Below are 12452 nucleotides of genomic sequence, written 5' to 3'. Positions count from 1 at the left end.
TAATAATAAATGTTCACATATTGTGAATTAATTTAATAAACTTAGTAACCTAGCTTTCTTAGTAGACTTCCGTAAATTATCTTCTGCAAGAAAATGATTCATAAAACATAAGTTGACCATATGTTTACTTTCAATTTCATATTTTCATATTGATAAAAAAAATAAATAAATTAAGATATGATTCACCCAAAAATTGGAATTCAGTCATCATTTTCTCAGCCTCATGGTCCAAAAGTTTGTGTAATAACTTCTGTTGAATCAAATAAAATATTTCTTTCTGAATCTTAGATAAGTCAATAATGACTTCAAATTATCTTTTTCTCAGCCAAGTTTGATGTAACAATTTTAATCACTTCCCAGCCATAATTATATTATATTATATTTAGTGTATACAAAGTGTCGTTTTCGCATTTCATATATTTATGTTTTCTGTAATCTGAAGCTTTGCTCTGTCTTCTATTGTTCTTGAGAGCGTTTCCTTCCAGCTGCAGAACCCATCCACTTAATCCTGTTAGATAGACTGGGCTTAAAGCTGAGGATGTCTTGAGCATCTTGTGCTGGAAGGCACTTTTTCACAGCTAGATGGGGACCAGTAGCTGTTTGTCATCCAAAGCAGCAACACTGAGAGAGAAAAGAAAAAAGACACTCACAATTTACAGTGGCGAGATAGTATAAAATTGTTATTCTATAACATTTCCTAAAACTTTCAAGGGAATTGGCAGTTTTATCAAGAGAGACAGAGGGAGTGAGACAGCCTTGGGTGAGAGAGTGTGTTTGATCTTTATACAGTTTCTAGGTTTAAGCATGGAACTCCATTTACTTCATACTTATCAACAAGCAACCAATACTATAATATTTTGTGTGTTTTTGTAAATATATATTTAAAACAAAATTGCATCAATATCTCATCTATTATATATTATTTTGGCATGAATGTGTGTTATAGAGAGAGAGAAAGAGAGCAAGAGAAATATATACAGTATAGAGATTGAGAGACTGGGTTGACCTACCTGAAGCTAAACATTGTTCATGCATTTAAATAGGAATATTATTAAAATGGTGGATGAGCAGTGTATGTATCATTCTGAGCATCAAATGAAGCTGGGCCTGTGATGGTAAGAAAGTGTTAAAGGTGGCAGACCAGCGCAAGTGAAACGTCTCTTCCAAACCTAAAGAATTCATCAGACTGTTTGCTTTAGAATGGTCATTTATTATAAATCACGTCAGATGACAGCTTGTATGATTGTTTCAGGTCTGGAGAGGTAATCGCACCTTCCTCGGATGATGAATACATCAATAAGAACTGTATAGTGCTAAATATAAGTCCAAGTCTTGCCACCAGCGGATGCTGAAAAACAAAAGTGCACTCTGGAAAATGACACCATCTGGAGCAATAACAAGAAATCTTATTGAAAACAGCACAAAATGACCTTTTCGGGATCATAAAACAACACAAGTGAAATTTTAAGATGCCCAAGAGCAATATCTGAGAGTGTCTATCTGTAATATAACAAGAGTAGCAATATCTTTGTCCTCTTGGTAGCATATGCATGCACGGCAAGTTACTGAAAGAAATATTAGAGGTGGTCAGTGATTTAACACCATTGTTTTAGAAGGATGATTGACTCTGGCCATGCTCTTTATCTGTTTTATCTCATTATCTGCTCAGAAATCTGGTTACACTTTAGTATGGGGAACACACATTCTCTATTAACTATGACTTGTCCCTCAATAAACTAATAATTTACTTCTTATAAATATTTAGTAGGCAGTTGTTGTAGTGGTTAAGTTCAGGTATTGGGTGGGATTAAGGGATGTAGAATGTGGTCATGCAGAATAAGGCATTAATATGTGCTCTATAAGTACTAATAAATAGCCAATATGCAGGCTAATAAGCAACTAGTTAAAAGTGATAATAGTTCCCAATACTGAAGTGTTAGAAATCCTAACCACAAATCCTAACATTGGCCATATACTGTAGCATGGATGATGTTTTGGTATAATGAACTTACACAAAGAAGTTGAGAAGGCATCTGTACTTTGTCCTTGGGGTTCTGAAATGAGCAGTGTCTTGCTGGTAAATAAGAAAGCTCATGCTAGACTAATTATTAAACAGCAGTAATTTCTATTTAGATAGACTGATTGCAGACAGATTGGTGTATGAGAAAAACTTGTTGCACACTGCAAATAAAAATCAAATAGTCTTCTAAACATAAAAATAAAAATATTTTAACATTGCTTGTGAAGCAAAACTATAAATATGTAGGCTTTTCAGAGAACATATCACTGGAGATTGTAGTTTATTTGTCTTACCCCATTAGCAAATATCTTTTTTTTTTCGTGTTTAAGCATAAATCAAATTTAGTTTGGTTCATGCTTTAAAATTTTTCAAAGGATTAGTTCACATTCAAATGAAAATTACCCCAAGCTTTACTCACCCTTGAGCCATCCTAGGTGTATATGACTTTCTTCTTTCTGATGAACACAATTGGAGATATATTAATAAATATCCTGACACATCCAAGCTTTATAATGGCAGTGAACGGGATCAATGAGTATGAGCTGAAGAAAGTGTCTCCATCCACATCCATCCATCATAAACATACTCCACACAGCTCTGGGGGGTTAATAAAGGCCTTCTGAAGTGAAGCTATCCATTTGTGTGAAACCTTCATATCCAAAATATCCATATTTAACAAGTAAAATATCAAGTAGAATATCTAGCTTCCGCTAGACTGCCTTCCATATTCAAATTATATTATCAAATGATAACTTTTTCCGTAAGTTGAATAGGGAAGGTGTAGGACATAGCGTAAGCTTTTTAAACTGCGAGAGTTTTACACTTTCTTCGTAAGTATAATATGGAAGGTCGTCTGGCTGAACCTAGATATTTTACTTCATAACTTGTTAAATATGGATATGTGGATGGAGACACTTTCTTCAGCCCATACTCATTGATCCCGCTCACTGCCATTATAAAGCACTGATATTTATTAATATATTTCCGATTGTGTTCATCAGAAATAAGAAAGTCATATACACCTAGGATGGCTTGGGGTAATTTTCATTTGAAAGTGAACTAATCCTTTAATGGAGTAAGAAAAATAAACTAAATTCAAGAAATATTCTCTGAAAATATATTTTATACAATGTATTATGCATATGAATGTAATATAATTCATATTTATTATGCATATTAATATATATTATTATGAATATAATGTGTTATACAGTGCTTCTCAAGTAAATTTCTCTTGTTTGAGTGATGTGCATTTGATATTCTTACTGGAAAAAAGGCAAAATGCTGATTAAGAACATGAAAATTCTAGTGAACGTACCTTTAACAGACGTCAGATGTTTCAGTCATTGATTATGTGCTCTGATGGCCTGAAGGCCAAACATTTATAAGAACTGATGTGTGCTAGCTAAGGCTAATTACTTAAACTAACTGAAATCTATAAGCACTTTCAAATGCCATTAGCTTGAGATACGGTATAATAAACATAAATGATGAGATGCCCCACGGAGTAAATAACAACATGAAACTATTCCATAGCATTTAGGTCTGTGTGATTGGTAATGAATATCTGCCCTTTGTTCAGAGAGGGCACACTCATTTAAAGGCTCACTTGTTGCATCACCTGATGTATAATATGCATTTGCAAGCCTAAAATATCGCATAAGTGAAGGATTGAAGAGGTTGTGATATTGGCAAGACGAAGAGGGCGAAAGTAACGAAAAGAGTTTAAGAATTAATGAAACAGTGCTTGTGATAATGGGAGCAATTGCTTTGGCTGTGAGAAAAGCATTGTGGGTAAATCATATGTCAATCAGTGCCTCAGTGTTGGTCTGAATGGACACACAAATGTGTGTGTGCGTGTATTTTTGTGTCTTTGTACGCGTGTCTGGAATTTGGTGCAGAGCTTCAACCTTCATCTGCAACTCTCAGCATCGTGACACTGTTCACAGACAGAGCCGTTACTATGCGCTTCCTTACAGTCATGTTATTACAGGATGCAGTGTTTAAAATAATCACTCAGGCAGACATGAAGCAAGCATAATGTAGTCAGCAGGGAGCCAGTGACTTCTGTCTGCCTCTCTAAATCAAGATTAATGGGCTTGTGAATGCTACATTAATAGGCTGTCACTTGAGAATACATTTACAAGAGCAGGATGATTATCTCGGTTTTACTTAGTTTCCTCATTACAGGTGTTTGTGTTTTACTGAAGATGGGTTAGAGCAGGGCACAATTTGGGGGAAAAAAATGCATCCAGCACCTCCAGTTCATGCAAAGGTTCGGGGATTGGAATTTTGTGAACGTTTTTGAAAAAAGTCTCTTATGCTCACCAAGGATGCACTTATTTGATCTAAAACATGGTAATATTGTAAAGCATTATTATAATTTAAAATAGATGTTTTATGTTTTAATATATTTTAAAGTGTAATTTATTCCTGTGATGGCAATGCTGAATTTTCAGCATCATTACTTCAGTGTCACATGATCCTTCAGAAATCATTCTAATATGCTGATTTGATGCTCAAAAAACATTTCTGTTATTATCAATGTTGAAAACAGTTGCTGTTTTTTGTGGAAACATGATAATTTTTTCAGTATACTTTGATGAATAGAAAGCTCAAAAGAACAGCACTTATTTGAACATTTAACATTATTAATGTCTTTACTATCAGTTTTGATCAATTTAATGCATTCCTGCAGACAAAAAGTAGTAATTTCTTTCAAAAAACAAACAAAAAAAACCAAACTTTTGAAAGGTAGTATAATTAATAGTTTTGTGTGATATCTATGATATTCTGCAGTGCGTGCAGAATTATTAGGTACGTTGATTTTCTATAAAAGGCCTATAAAAAAACAGTCTTCAAGTATAATACTTCAGCTTTTGATTCTTATGAAGTGGGGGTCATTTTTTAGGATTAAGTCTCTGAGATTCTGACACCTTGCACTTCTAGAGACTCCAGGTCGGTTGCTGTTCTGGAAAATGGTGGTGCTGGAGACTAAAGGGTTCCTGATGGTTTCACACTTAATTCTTCACCTTAATTCTTAATTCTAAATTCTTTTGCAGTTAACATGTGTCTTTTCTTTTCCACCTGTTTTTGTCTGACCCTGCTGACCCAATGAGCATTTCACTATCCAATGGTCATGCCTTAACTGCAGTTTTTAGTATTGCATTAGTATTGCATCCTTCTCATTGGCATTTAATAATTTTGACTTTTCAGTCTGAGTTAAATGTCTTTTTTGGCTCATTTTATCTGTAAAAGAAAACATACCTAATAATTCTGCACATCTGAATATAAGGTGTTTTTCATTTCCAGCCTTCATGAACAATTACAGTGCCCTCCACAATTATTGGCACCCTTAGTAATTATGAGCAAAAGCAGCTGTGAAAATAAATCTGCATTGTTTATCCTTTTGATCTTTCATTAAAAAAATTCACAAAATTATAACCTTTCATTTAAGGAAAATAATTGAAAGTGGGGGAAAACTTAAATTATGAAATAAATGTTTTTCTCCAAAACACGTTGGCCACAATTATTGGCAGCCTCCTTTTGCCAAGATAACAGCTCTGAGTCTTCACCTATAATGCCTGTTGAGTTTGGAGAACACCTGACAAGAGATCAGAGACCATTCCTTCATGCAGAATCTCCCCAGATCCTTCAGATTCCAGCTCCATGCTGGTGCTTCTTCTCTTCAGTTCACTCCACTCATTTTCTTTAGGGTTCAGGTCAGAGGACTGAGATGGCCATGGCAGAAGCTTCATTTTGTGCTCAGTGACCCATTTTTGTGTTGGATTTGATGTTTGTTTTGGATCATTGTCCTGATGGAAGATCCAACCATGGCCCATTATTGGATTTCTAGCAGAAGTGGTCAGGTTTTGATTTTTTATCTGTTGGTATTTGATAGAATCCATGATACCATGTATCTGAACAAGATCTCCAGGACCTCCAGCAGAAAAATAGGCCCACAACATTAAAGATCCAGCAGTATATTTAACCGTGGGCATGGGGTACTTTTTATCCATGTGTGCACCAAACCCATCTGGTGGGTTTGCTGCCAAAAAGCTCTTTTTTTTTTTAGTTTCATCTGACCATAGAAGCCGGTCCCGTTTGAAGTTCCAGTCTTGTCTGACAACTGAATATGCTGGAGATTGTTTCTGGATGAGAGCAGAGGATTTTTCTTGAAACCCTCCCGAACATCTTGTGGGGATGTAGGTGCTGTTTGATAATTTTTTTTTAGGCTTTCTGAGACTCAAGACTAATTGAGAAGACTGAGACCCAAGAACTAATTTCTGCAATTCTCCAGCTGTGATCCTTGGAGAGTCTTTGTCCACTCAAACTTTCCTCCTCACTTCACATTAGGACTATTTAGACACATGTCCTCTTCCAGGCAGATTTGTAACATCTTTAGTTGATTGGAACTTCTTAATTATTGCCCTGATAGTGGAAATGGGGATTTTCAATGTTTTAGGTATTTTCTTACAGCCACTTTCTATTTTGTGAAGCTCAACAATCTTTTGCTGCACATCAGAACTATATTTTTTGGTTTTTCTCATTGTGATGAATGATTACGGGAATTTGGCATTTGTGTTTCCTCATGTTTATATTCCTGTGGAACAGGAAGTCATGGCTGGACAATTTCATGCTCCTAGTCACCCTGGTGTGCTAAAAAAATGTAAATATGAATGGGAATATACTTCAGAGATATTTTACTCATAAGAATTTCTAGGGGTGCCAATAATTGTGGCCAACATGTATTGGAGAAAAACATTTATTTCATAATGTGTGAGTTTCCCCCCCCCCACTTTCAACTGTTTTCCTTCAATGAAAGGTTAGAATTTTTTGAATGAAAGATCAAAAGGATAAAAAATGCAGATTTATTTTCACATCCACCTTTGCTCATATTTACTAAGGGTGCCAATAATTATGGAGGGCACGGTATATATCACTTATAAATGATTAAATACAAAATTAATAGTAGTTATTAAGATTAATGTGGTTTGGAATTGGTAAGATGTTCCTGGAAAAAAAATATGATCAGAAAATCAATGTACCTAATAATTCTGCACGCACTGTATACATCTTTTGAAGCCACATTGAAAGTGGCTTGGATTAAACAATTTTAATGCATCATTGTGTTCTGAAATGCATTTGACCTTTGTAAGTTGCAATGATGATGGGAATATAGTGGTTCACTGGATTTTATTATGGCCAAAAAACAAGAGTTTGTGTGTGTTTGTCCTCATCCTTAGGGTCTCATTATGAGTTTTAAACATAAGCTTTGAGTCTCTGACAGACACACAAACACAGACACTTTTTTGTGTTTTATGATCATGAAAATGGTTTCATTTATGTCTGACTATGATAAGTAATAGATAAACTATCATGTATGCTTTTTTTAATAAACACTGCTCATACAGCATACTGTTACTTACAACTTAAAGCCATAGATTTTGGGGAAAACTGAAGAAAATATGTTTGTTTTGCATTTCTGTATCCACTGCTTTCCCTGTAAGGCCACAGTTATGATGGGTAATATCCTTGTACATTAGGAATTGCTGACACAAAGCATTGTGGGAACCGTAGACTACACTTGATTTAAATGAAGTGCTTCTGAAATATAGTCTCATTTCGCTGTCAGTCAGCCTAATGGTTTTACCACTGACAGGGCTGTCATGCTCGGCTCCAGTGTCACACATCTAATAAAGGCCCTGCTTTCATATCTGGAGCTGAGTTTGGTTTCTGATGGGAGCCAACTAAAAGGTTGAGTCTCACTGAGGTGTGTTGCATACATAGGTCTAAATCAATGAATATTTGGCTGTGGGTATTTATGTGAGGGTAAAAAGAATATAGACCTATACATTAATTGTAAATCTGTTTTCTTCCTAGTAGTAGTTGTTTTCATTGCTCATTGAATGAAATACAGCAAGTCTGTCGGTGAAGGGAAAAATAGAAGGAGAGAGAGTCTCTATTAATTGGAATTTCTGGGCCACTGAGTTGCTTAAGGCTTTATTATAAAACATTTTCAAAATGAACAAGATTTTCATTAATTAGTAGAAACCCCACATGCACACCCCCCCATGCCTTTATATGGTGGGAAGACTAATTCTGTATTGGTATTGCTTTCTTTTTCTTTTCTTAACCTAAGGCTTACCTTTCCATTCATTTTTTCACCCTGAAAGAGGCTTTAGCCCTGTCTTGTTTTAATGTCATGTCATCCATCATCATGCTGGCTAGTGGTGTGTGCGCATGTGTGTGTGTGTGTGTGTGTGTGTGTGTGTGTGTGTGTGTGTGTCCGGAGTCCAGTCTTTCAGGCCAGTTTATCCCTCCATCTGTAATTAAAATCACTCATGGAGAACACCACCACTGCTGAACAATGGCATCCATATTTTATAACACGCACACACACCACCTACAATTATAGCCTGAGCTGCTCTTCTCACACACACACACACACACACACACACACACACACACACACACACACACACACACACACTCCCACACTCATTTGATGGAATTTATTTTTATCATCCTACATGAAATTGGGTTTTGACAAAACTGTCACTTTCAAGGACCTAGATAAGATTGATAAGATGAGTGTGTGTGTGTGTGTGTGTGTGTGTGTGTGTGTGTGTGTGTGTGTGTGTGTGTGTGTGTGTGTGTGTGTGTGTGTGTTTGCTCATACTGTAAGTTCTGATTTCTTTGAGGTGAAGTGGTGTTATAAAATCTGGAATCACTTTTCATTCTTTTTCTCTTTCTGTCTTTCTGAGAGATTTTGGGCCTTTTACTTTTTTTCAAGTTATAAGGTCACTGAGTTTATAGTAAGAAAGTGAGTTTTAAAACCAGGTTCCCAGGCACGCCCTTCCATCTTTCATTGGTCAGCCAAACAGATAGCCCTGCCCCAAAACCAGGACAGCATTGTTTAAGCCATTGTTTCTGTGTTGGTTTGGTGGTTCTGTTAAAACACATGATTTTAATGATATATTATTATTAAAAAGAACTTTTCTATTTTAAGACATTTTAAAATGTAATTTATTCAAGTGGCGACAAAGCTGAATTTTCAGCAGTCATTACTCCAGTCCTCAGTGTCACATGATTCTTCAGAAATCATTCTAATACGCTGATTTATTTAAATTATAAATCTTTTGCAACAATATAAAAGACTTCACTGTAATTTTTTGATCAATGTAATGCATCCTTGCTGAATAAAAGTGTTAATAAATAAAATTATTAAAAGAAAATTAAAAGAAATCTTGCTTCATCTTGCAATGAGCAACTTTAGTCTTACATTCATTCTTTTCTATAACTGGAAGATTTAAAGCACAACTCTCACAAACTCCTGCTTACATAGTAAGTCATCTGGACATCTTTGGCATACTATTTTGACTGGACAATGGTTTAGGATGATCTTATTAATCATGCATACTATATTGGCCAGTTAATACACTTGGGATTTTAAGTTTAAGTTTAAATGATGTCTTCTCTCTCACGCTCCATCCTTCTCTCTCTTCCTCCAGTCTGACTGATAGACCATTCACGCTCATCCTCAGGAGAGTCTCTCTCTCTCACGCCTCTCTAAATCATCCCTCACTTCATTCCAGTCCTTTATTCTTCCCCTGACTCTCACCCTTTACCTCCCAATTCTTCCTCTATCCATCGTCTCATCCCTCTGGAGATCTCTTCTGTCTGCCTGCTTCTGGTAATCACAGACAGGTAGAGACAGATGGCAATACTTCTTCCCCGGTCTCTCTCACTTTATCTCACTTTGTCTTTCTAATGCTGTCTGAGATCAGAAAGTCTGAAGCATTCAGTTAAAACCCACAGATTTAATCACACGAGTAGCTGTACATGTAGTACATGGCCATTTAACATTTATTTATTAATGCATATTAATGTTGTTTTAGTTACTGTTAATTACTGTTACTTCAGTGAGACAAACCCTAACCTTTCCTACCTTAACAAACACGACCGTTTGCTGGGTTTCTGTTTGTGTGACACTGTACCGTGTTAATCCAAAACCCTGTTCCTCATAACCGTACATTAAACATCAAACTGATCTTCTTATGGTCTGCGATTGTCACTTTCACACAGCAGTTTTGTGTTTAGTGTGAACAAACACATTGCTCTTCATGGGTAACTGTCATACCTAGATAGGTCACACTTTGTCAAAGTCATAGGTCAAAGTTTGTATGAAATATCAGCAGTCTGAAATATTTATTGGTAGTCATCTGCCACTTTATGTATATATTTGTTATACCAATGATCCATAAACTCTGTCCTCTTTATGTTAATCAGGCATAATGTTTATGTATTGTTAAATGCACTTTATAATATATATGACCATATGGTAAACAGCAGCTTTGGGAAATGTTTGGTTACTGATTTGAATTCATGATCAAAGGGATGTTGGGATATGTTTGTTAGTCATTTAACTGAGTGTCCTCATTTTCATAATACTCTGCTGCCACCTAGTGCCACATCTATCTATCTATCTCTCTCTCTCTCTCTTTCCCTCCCTCTCTCCCTCTCTCCATCTTTCAGTCATCTGCACTACTCCTGCTGTTAGACACAAAAGCCAATCAGCGCTTGTCGTAAAGACAGACAGTACGAGTGGAGAGGACTGTGTTGGTTCAGTCAGGGAACTCACACATGCATACATTAACATCAGTGTTTACATATCCCTCACATAGACACTTAGGTACACACTGCAGAATGAACACAATTACCACACATACAGTTTGTCAAACCTAACCTAGTCACAGTCTTCCGATCAAACACGCGCACACACACACACACACACACACACACACACGCTCATTTACATATAAATTGCGGTAAGTAGGACAGAAGCTTGTTTAAATTTGATGAGAGCTTTTGTTCAAATGAGGACTGAAAACGCAGGGGTATCGAATGAATACACTCTGAGATTCAGTGTGTATATGTGTGTGATCTTGGCAATAGTTTGGGGACATTTAAGGACAGCCGTGGATGGGGAAAAATAGAATAGAATCTATATAGAATCAATATAGGACAATTAAACAATAGAAAACTATTGAATGTCGCCATATATTAGAGAAAGCAAAGTCAATTTTATATCCATTTTCACTGGTTTTATAGGATTGTATTATTGTATGTCTCTGTATAATCTGTATTCACATGCTTACATATCTAATTAATGTTATTTATCACCATTCCCATGACAGACATATAGTTTTCATTGATTTGATTGGACTAGCTTATTGTGACAACTCGAGGTGTACATTGTCCAATTGATAGTTCAACAGCGCTCAGTAAAATCAGGTTAGATGCTAATGTCAGTATCGTTCCGTGCTGTTTCTGTTTGGATCTGTAGACATAGAGGAGCCAGGATTGACTGGAGAGCATCTTAATACCAGACTGGAAGAGAGGTTTAAATCTAAACTTGTGCATAGAAATGCTATTATTACCCATAATTCATGGGATGACTCTTAGCATTCCTTGAAAGAGCAGACTTTTCTCTTGGCCGTATTTCTCGAAACCACTGTTCTCTTTCCCTGCAATTACACAAAATGCTCACTTTTTTTTTTTTTTTTTTTGGGCTGTTTTACTGGAGCTTCTTCAAATCATCCAGGAGAAGCAAATGTGCTTCAGTAAAAAGCAGATAAGATGTGATTGAAGTACTTTTACAAATGTACTCATTCTGTAAATTGGATCATTATTGGATCATTTCACCTCATTTTGTACATTCTATGTTATTTACTAAATGGGTCTACTCATGGCATGGGACCAAGATTGTATGATAGACATGTAGTCATTCTCTCATATTATCTGAAATGTTTGAAACACCCATCAATCAGTCTCTCAGTGGATGGCCAGAGAAAGGAGAAAATAAATAAAATACAAAAATTACAAAATTATATGTATAATAGCAGCCACCAAGCAATGATCTGTATGTATGTGTGATCTAACAAATAGGGGTTAGGGATTTAAAAAGAGCATATCCCCAAGAATCTGTGATATTTTGGTCCCTATAAATGGCTTGGATCCCTCCTTCAATGTAAGTCTATGGTATTTTTCTACTCATTAGAGCATCCACCAAGTGAAGTTGTTAAGAAAAGTAAACCAAACCATATCTTGTCTTTCTTTTTTGTTTGTTTGTTTGTTTACTTATTTATTTAACAGTGCATTCTCTCTTTATTTTTATTGAATAATCTGTACTTTGACTCACTTCAGCAACTGCTGGTTTTCCTGCTTACAATATCGTACTTTCCCTTACTCTTCCCCTTCTCTGTATGTGGGTCATGTATACATGAGAGTTCTTCAGTGAGAAAGAGAAAGAGAGATGTGTGTGTATTTGCCTTTGGGCTGTGTTCTAAAGTTTGAGGGAGGATGCTGGCAGTGGTTAACAGTAACAGGAAACGCCAGTCATCCCACTGGAGCCAATCAGCACGGAGCC

At 36.0% G+C, this 12452-nt stretch overlaps 1 protein-coding gene across 6 annotated transcripts in view; it reads left to right on the top strand.

The window, feature by feature from the left end:
• sash1a (SAM and SH3 domain containing 1a) overlaps positions 1–12452 on the top strand; it is a 271761-nt gene that overhangs the window by 184046 nt on the left and 75263 nt on the right. The window lies entirely within an intron of this gene.

Source organism: Megalobrama amblycephala, linkage group LG11, assembly GCF_018812025.1.
Source record: "Megalobrama amblycephala isolate DHTTF-2021 linkage group LG11, ASM1881202v1, whole genome shotgun sequence".
Classification (NCBI taxonomy): Eukaryota; Metazoa; Chordata; class Actinopteri; order Cypriniformes; family Xenocyprididae; genus Megalobrama; species Megalobrama amblycephala.
The sequence above is the reverse complement of the archived record's forward strand: the minus strand, read 5'-3'. Positions and strand labels throughout refer to the sequence as shown.